The 7,238-nt window shown below is 38.2% G+C and overlaps 1 pseudogene; it reads right to left on the reverse strand.

Annotated features, from left to right (window-relative positions):
- Positions 1-4,429: 4,429 nt before the first annotated feature.
- The window catches only part of LOC131351867 (dynein heavy chain-like), an 8,185-nt pseudogene continuing 5,376 nt past the window's right edge, over positions 4,430-7,238 (reverse strand).

The raw sequence follows: 7,238 nt of genomic DNA on the forward strand, positions 1-7,238 counted from the left end.
TTCATTCTGCGTATACATTATAAATCTAGCCCTAATGAGCAAGCAGGGAGGTGATGTTGGAAAAGAAAAACTCCCTGAGACAACATGAGGAAGACTCAAAAAGGAAGCCATTCTCATCTGTGTGTGATTATAAATGGTTTCCCTCCTATAACTGTGTGCTGTATGGACAAAAAGTGAGTTTAATTGTGTTACCAGGACAGTAATGCTAGTTTTAACATAAAGTCATTCTTGTTAAAGTTATCAACTGTTCACTGATGGAGACTTGAGTTGTAGCTTAGTGGTGAAGGTGTTGGACTACTGATAAGAAGGTTGTGAGTTTGAATCCCAGCTCCATAAAGCTGTCACTGCTGGACGCCTGAGCAAGGCCCTTAACCCGCTGTTGAATAAAATAAATTAAATTGTAAGTTGCTCTGGATAAGGGTGTCTGCCAAATGCCAGAAATGTAAATCAGTGCAAAACTGCATCTCCATGGTTTCCGCTATACCATCCAAAAAAAGAAAGTAATCTGGCTTAAGCCATTTGTTAATAGCAAACAAAACAAAGTAGGCTAGATGCCATGATTTAAGCCTCATTTCTTTGCTGAAAGCCGAGAGAGGGCTTAGACCTGATTTACACTAGTCAGCTCTGCTTAAGTGAAGACACGCACTCTTAATCAACGCCGTTCGGCTGAAAAACTACTTTTCTTGATCTTTACTTGATGACTGTGCTGCTGCTATAACTATGAAGGATGATCTGATCAGAAAGCTGGACAGAGCCTCAATGTACTTTATAGATTCTTTCTTCAATTTCATTCTCACAACATTGTCAATAAAAATATAACCCTGAGTTTCCGATGGCACGAGTGCAACGGCTCTGTGCCATTGTTTTCCAACGGTGCATGAGCAGAATAAATGGTGCTTGTAATCACGGCAGTGTGTGTGCGTGTAGACACGCCGGGAGAGATAAGATACAAAACCAGAGGAGGTAACTAGCAGGATGGGAAGCACCAATCATCCGTCTATTCGAACCCCCTACCAGCCTCCCCCACAGGGTCGATGATGATGTTGGTTTAAACATGCTGGGTAATGGGATTGCTGGAGTATGGAGGAGGAAAAGAAAATCTTATTTCCAGCCAAGCTGAGCTATTCTATCTGTTCCGCTAATGGGGGAAGGGACGCGTGTATTCATGTTCCACCTCCACCATTTTTCATCAGCGAAGATAAAGCGGTTGTTAAAAATTCACCACAAGTTTCAACCCTGTCCTGCCTGCCTTTTGAAGATGGCTTTTCAATACAATGTTTTACATGCTCGGTTTCACTTCACTGCCCATGAAGAGGAAAGGATCGTTTTCACCAGCTTACATTTATATATTTATTTAGTTTGTAGCTTTTCACAGGTTGGAATGAACTTTGTCCCTGACAGCAAGCTCAAGCAATCTATCAGAAACCAGAGCTTGTGTAGTGTATATTCCTGAAAAACTCACTATACCTAACAAACACAAAAAAATAATTACAAAAGAAATTTAGATTGAAAATGCCAAAAGTATCCCTTGTAACCATTCTGGTACGAAATATGCTAATTTATTATTGGATGTGACCTCCGGAAAGACAGCAACCCAAAAATGTAACTCAACTGAAAAAAATAAATCAATAAATAAAAGAAAGAAGTCAAATCTTTGTCGTGTTATCTGACTATAGAGCTGATCTGAAAAACGCTGTGTGTTGCAGGGTTATAACCCAGAGCTCAGGGAGAATGGACACACTTGCCACGCAATCTGTTAGATTTAGAAGAGATGCTTTGAAGACATACAAGAGGTTAGAGACAGTTATGAAGATAAAATGTGTGCAAAGTTACGAGGAAGTATCTGTCTTTTGTAATATTGAAGGCCAATATCTCCTTCCAAACCAAACACTGAATGTAATGTTTTTTGTAAGGGTGTGTAAACGTTTGCACTCAATAACCTTGAATGCATTTCAGTTTGTTTATACTTTATATATATGTAATATGTATTGTTGTAGTGCATTTAAAAGTGAATAGATGTTGCATATACAGTGGAACCTTGGCATACGAATGCCCTCCCTTAAGAATTTAAATTTTGCAAGAAATTTGCATCAGCATACAAAGTATTTTCTGCATACGAACGAACTGGGGGCTGTTCAAAACTGGTTTACGAATTTCTTTTCCGTCAGCAAAATCTGTTTGGAAAGAGTCGACCCACGATACTAATGTTGCCTTCAGCGTGCGTTCTAAAGCTAGGTGATTTTTCGGGTGTTTTTTTGTTGACAGATTGGTGGCGTAGGCGGTCTGTTCTATTTTTAGCCCAAGCTTGGTGGCACAACTTCCTGTGAGGACCCTTGACATGGAATGCTTGGCTTGGGTCAGTTCTTTGTAAGCAGCCAAACAGTTTCCATACGCTTCGTATCGGTCATATTTTTGGGCGGCTGGAACGGATTATCTGCATTTACATTATTTCTTATGGGAAAATTAGTTTCACAATTAAAATTTTCACCTTAAGAACTCACCTCCAGAATGAATTACATTTGTATGCTGAGGTTCATTTACATTTCTGGCATTTGGCAGACACCCTTATCCACAGCGACTTACATTTTTATCTCACTTTGTACAACTGAGCAATTGAGGGTTAAGGGCCTTGCTCAGGGGCCCACCAGTGGCAGCTTGGTGGACCAAACACCTTAACTACTAAGCTACCACATCCCCCACAGCCCATTTTGGGGGATGTGGTAGCTTAGTGTTTAAGGGGCTGATTGGAAGGTTGGGAGTTCAAATCCCATGCCCTGGGCCCTGGAGCAAGGCCCTTAACCCTCAATTGCTCAGTTGTACAAAATGAGATAAAAATGTAAGTCGCTGTGGATAAGGGTGTCTGCAGAAATGTAATGTAATGTAATGAAAGTGAATCAGCAGTTATGGCCAATCAGCACCAAGAATTCCAGCAGCACTGTGGTATAACCCATAATGTGAACTTGTGATTGCTTCCTTTGGCTGTTTTTAGCCTTTGAACTCCACACAACTGCTCTGGCTTTTGTTTCTGCTGCTTTTTCCTATTTCTCTTCCAAGCTTAAGCTGCTGTAAAGAAACCACAGAGGGTTTTTTCCTTGTCTGGCCTAAATAAGATATCTGGGTCTTTTTCAGGAAGCCAGCCATCTGACAAGCAAGGCCACGATCATGTGCAGATTTAGATCATGCAGCACAGAACAGTGGCACCATGACCCATATATTTCTTATTTAAAGCATGTTTCACTGACAGCCAGGAGAACATTTTAAAAGGTAGTCTGTCTGCTCAGAGGACACAGGTATAATCAGACAACACGAGGAACAATTACTCCAGCTGTCTGGAGCTGTCTCAAACAGCTGATGGCTCTCAGTAACCTAAACAGAAGCAAAAAGCTTCTCTAAAGGAACACTTAGCTTAAGGAGCACTGCTAGTCTCGGTACGTCTGAGATGGCGCACATCCTCTTTCCACAAGTGTTCGGATGTTGTTTGAGAGCTATAAGAAAAACTGCTGTATGGAAAAGAAATCACAATTCTTCTCCTTTACTTATAGAATGTTGAAAAACAGACAAAGATCTAGATATTAAAAGTCATTGTATTCCTAATAATCGAACTTAAACTCAATTAAATTCATAGAATTAAAAATATCTAATTTAAAAAAGACCTACACATTAATGTCTATTTGTTTTGGGGCAGCTCAGATGTTTAACTTGTGACTTGTGTGTATGTGAAGATTTTTCATTTGAAGATTTTATCCATCAGAACTAAAGTTATACAGAAATGTCTTCTTGAATTTTCTAACGAAATCTTGAATATTAGCAATTTTCATCTAAAAATCTCTCAAAATAATATACTGTAAGGTGCCATGTGCAGTAATCCCACAGTAGATGACATGATAAAGTGCCCTCTAGGCTGCCCCTGTGTGAGAGACTATGATAAAGTGCCTTTCCAGTAGATTCTCCATGATGCAGTGCTCTGCATGGTTCCCTTATGTACATCATCATAGAAACAACAATGTAGTGCCGTATCGGGCAGCATACCAGTGGAGAGAGTAAGATACACTGCCCTATAGGCTTACCTTCACGTGAGGAACTAAGGTGTAGGTGTTCTTTCACTTATTCTTTCCTTCCTTCTTTCCTTCCTTCGTTCTTCCCTTCTTTCCTTCCTTCAATCTTTCCTTCTTTCCTTTCTTAGTTCTTCCTTCGTTCGTCCTTTAGACTTCCTTCATTCGTCCTTTCATTCTTTCCTCGTTCTTTCCTTCCTTGCTTGCTTCCTTCCTTCCTTGCTTCCGACCTTCCTTCCTTCCTACTTACCTTCCTTCCTTCTTCCCTTTCTTCCTCCCTAGTTCTTTCCTTCCTTCGTTCTTTCCTACTTTCCTTCGTTCCGTCCTTTCTTTCTTTTTCTTTCTTTCTTTCTTTCTTTCTTTCTTTCTTTCTTTCTTTCTTTCTCATTATTATTTAATTGTCATTTTCATCTTATTTTTAATTTTCTTTTACTTGTCATTTTTATTTTCATTTGTATTTAATTTGAAGTTAAGTATTCATGTTAAGTTTATTTATTTGTTTTATTTTATTGCCTATGTACAACCTGTCCCCACGTATGAGAAAAACTTTATTTTCTCACTTCTGGGGCACATGTACAAACCTACACTCAAGTTTTTAGTTTTAGAGAGAATAACTTGTACCTAACCAGACATCTTCAGGAACAAACTCTCATAAAACATGGAGGGAGAAAAAATCTGTAAATATCTATATATCATAATACCATGCTGACTGTCTTACTTCTTCTTCTTTTTTTCTTTTTTTTGCAAAACTAGCAATTATAAAATTCCTTTAACTTGTCAAGACCTGCACAAGAACTCTGGATATACATTATATTGCAGATTTATAAAGAACAAAATAAGAGGTTTCAAAGTTCAGTAGAACATGATATTCTTAGGAAAGGACTGTTTCCAAAGGGTTTGGTTGGATTAAGGGTTTGGTTCTAGTTTAAAGCCTTCATAAGAACCCCTTCTTCTAAGACTGTAAGAAACAGAGCTTTCATTTCCATAAACATTTCCAAGTACACCATCATCTGGAGAACCCTTGAGGACCTGTGTGGTGTTGTTGAAGAACGTTGGGACTTTGATAAAACCAGAACTTCTTCAGAATGTTGTGTAGAAGTTCCATCTACCAGAAAGGCAACAGAGAAAGAATTTATTTATTTATTTATTTATTTATTTATACCTTAATCAGCTTCCATCCTCTAACATCCGTGCACCTGAGGTAAAATCCTCTTGGGTTGGATCAAATTCATGTTTATTAAACAAACAGGCATAGCTGAGGTCTCCAGAGATGGATTCGTTATCCACACAATCCCCTTGTTAGACAGTGGGATTAATGTGACAAAGCTTAGAGGAAGAACACAATGTGTACCATGTGTCTGCTTGCATGTGTGGATTATTGCTTAATAATGTTGCTGGCAAACTGCTGGGTGTGGTGAAACACAAAGCCATAATTATAGAGTAGGAGCTGGAGGCAAGGATACTATTCTTGTTGTATACACACACACACACACACACACACACACACAGAAACGCACAGAAAGCTATAATTTTCTGTGAGTATTCAGACCAGTATCGCCCACTTTCTTCTTTCTCAAGAGTTTGCCTTTATGAATGAAGTAAAACTCACTGTTATAATCTCTCTCACTCACACACACACACACTCACACACACACACACACAAACAAACTATCTTACTATGCTTGTGAACGCCTCACACTGACATCAATATTCCTGGAGGTAATTAATGCTCTGCTGCACCTACATCTAACCATAACCAATGCAACCAAAAATAAAATCTTTTTGTTCATTTTTTTAAAAGAATTAAAAGCAATAAAGTAACCACAACACCTCCAAAAGGTCAAAACTATTAGTAATCCCTATACTTTATAGGGACCTCATGGTAGCCATAATGCTATGATGGTAATGACATCATTTCCCACATCAGAAGGAGAGGGGGAAAAAAAGACATATCGGATGCCTCCCATATGGTGTGTCTTTTGTTTGCTCTGAGCATGTAAAGCTCATAAAGTCCACATGAAGCACACTTCCAGGCCTGAGAGGCTACCGGTTCTGTTGTACTGTAGTGAAATTCAAACATTCATGAAACATTTTAGACTGAAATTAGCAGCACAGCAGACAATACAGTATTGACTAGCTTAGCGACAAGCTAGCTGGCTAGCATTAGTGATAATGCTAAAAAAAAAGTGATTAGCATGGTCATTGTTATAGATTTAACCAAGCTGCTATAAACTCATTAAAAGTAGAAAAGGTCTTTCTTTCTTTCTTTCTTTCCTTTTATTGTAATTTTCATCCTATTTTTAATTTCCTTTTACTTGTCATTTTTATTTACATTTGTATTTAATTTTAAGTGAAGTATTAGTATTCCGTTGACTAGCTGAGATTCAGGCATCTGAGTCAGGGATATTAACCCTTTTTTACCAGTTCCATTTACATCCTGAATGGACTTATAGGACGTTTTCAATCAGTGTAAATAAATGAATGATATTCAGGCTGCGAGTCTGATCTAAAACGAGTCAGTGTGTTTTAGACGTGTGTTTTTCCCTCTGTCGGAGAACCTTACACAGAATTTTACTGGTTGAAGATAAATTTGAGCTGCTTTTTAGATGAACAATCACTTGGAGAACATCTCAGAGAGCAGAAATGGGTTTGATATCAACATTTACTTTGAAGATACAAACATTTGTGTGGGAAAAATTAGCAGTTTTTGTTTCTTTGGAACTTTTCTATGATATATATGAACCTCTAGTAGTGCGGGGAAAAACAGAAATACATCTGAAACACTACAAATTCTTAAAGTCCTGAGTGTCTCCTTTCATATGAGCTTCATATTAACCACCACTGTGGAGTGGAACATGACAAAGACATTCAGTGCTGAACATGGACACAATAAAAACAGGAGCCAACTCCACTACATTTGTCTAAGCATGTGTACATAATATTCCTCACTGATGAAGATCTGGATAAGCGACAGAGATGTCTGAATGGTGACAGCTACAATTTAATATCTCATCATTAATGCTGAGTTTATGCTTATCATTGATGCACATCAGTTTGAAGTGGTTATGTTTTTGTTTCCCATTGATGCTTCATGATACCACGAGTCCCTGGAGCAAAGCAGGGAACAAATATGTCCTACATTGTCCAATTATCTTTAAACAGTCTGAATTATTATTATTATTATTA

The sequence above is a fragment of the Hemibagrus wyckioides genome, linkage group LG01 (assembly GCF_019097595.1).
Source record: "Hemibagrus wyckioides isolate EC202008001 linkage group LG01, SWU_Hwy_1.0, whole genome shotgun sequence".
NCBI lineage: Eukaryota > Metazoa > Chordata > Actinopteri > Siluriformes > Bagridae > Hemibagrus > Hemibagrus wyckioides.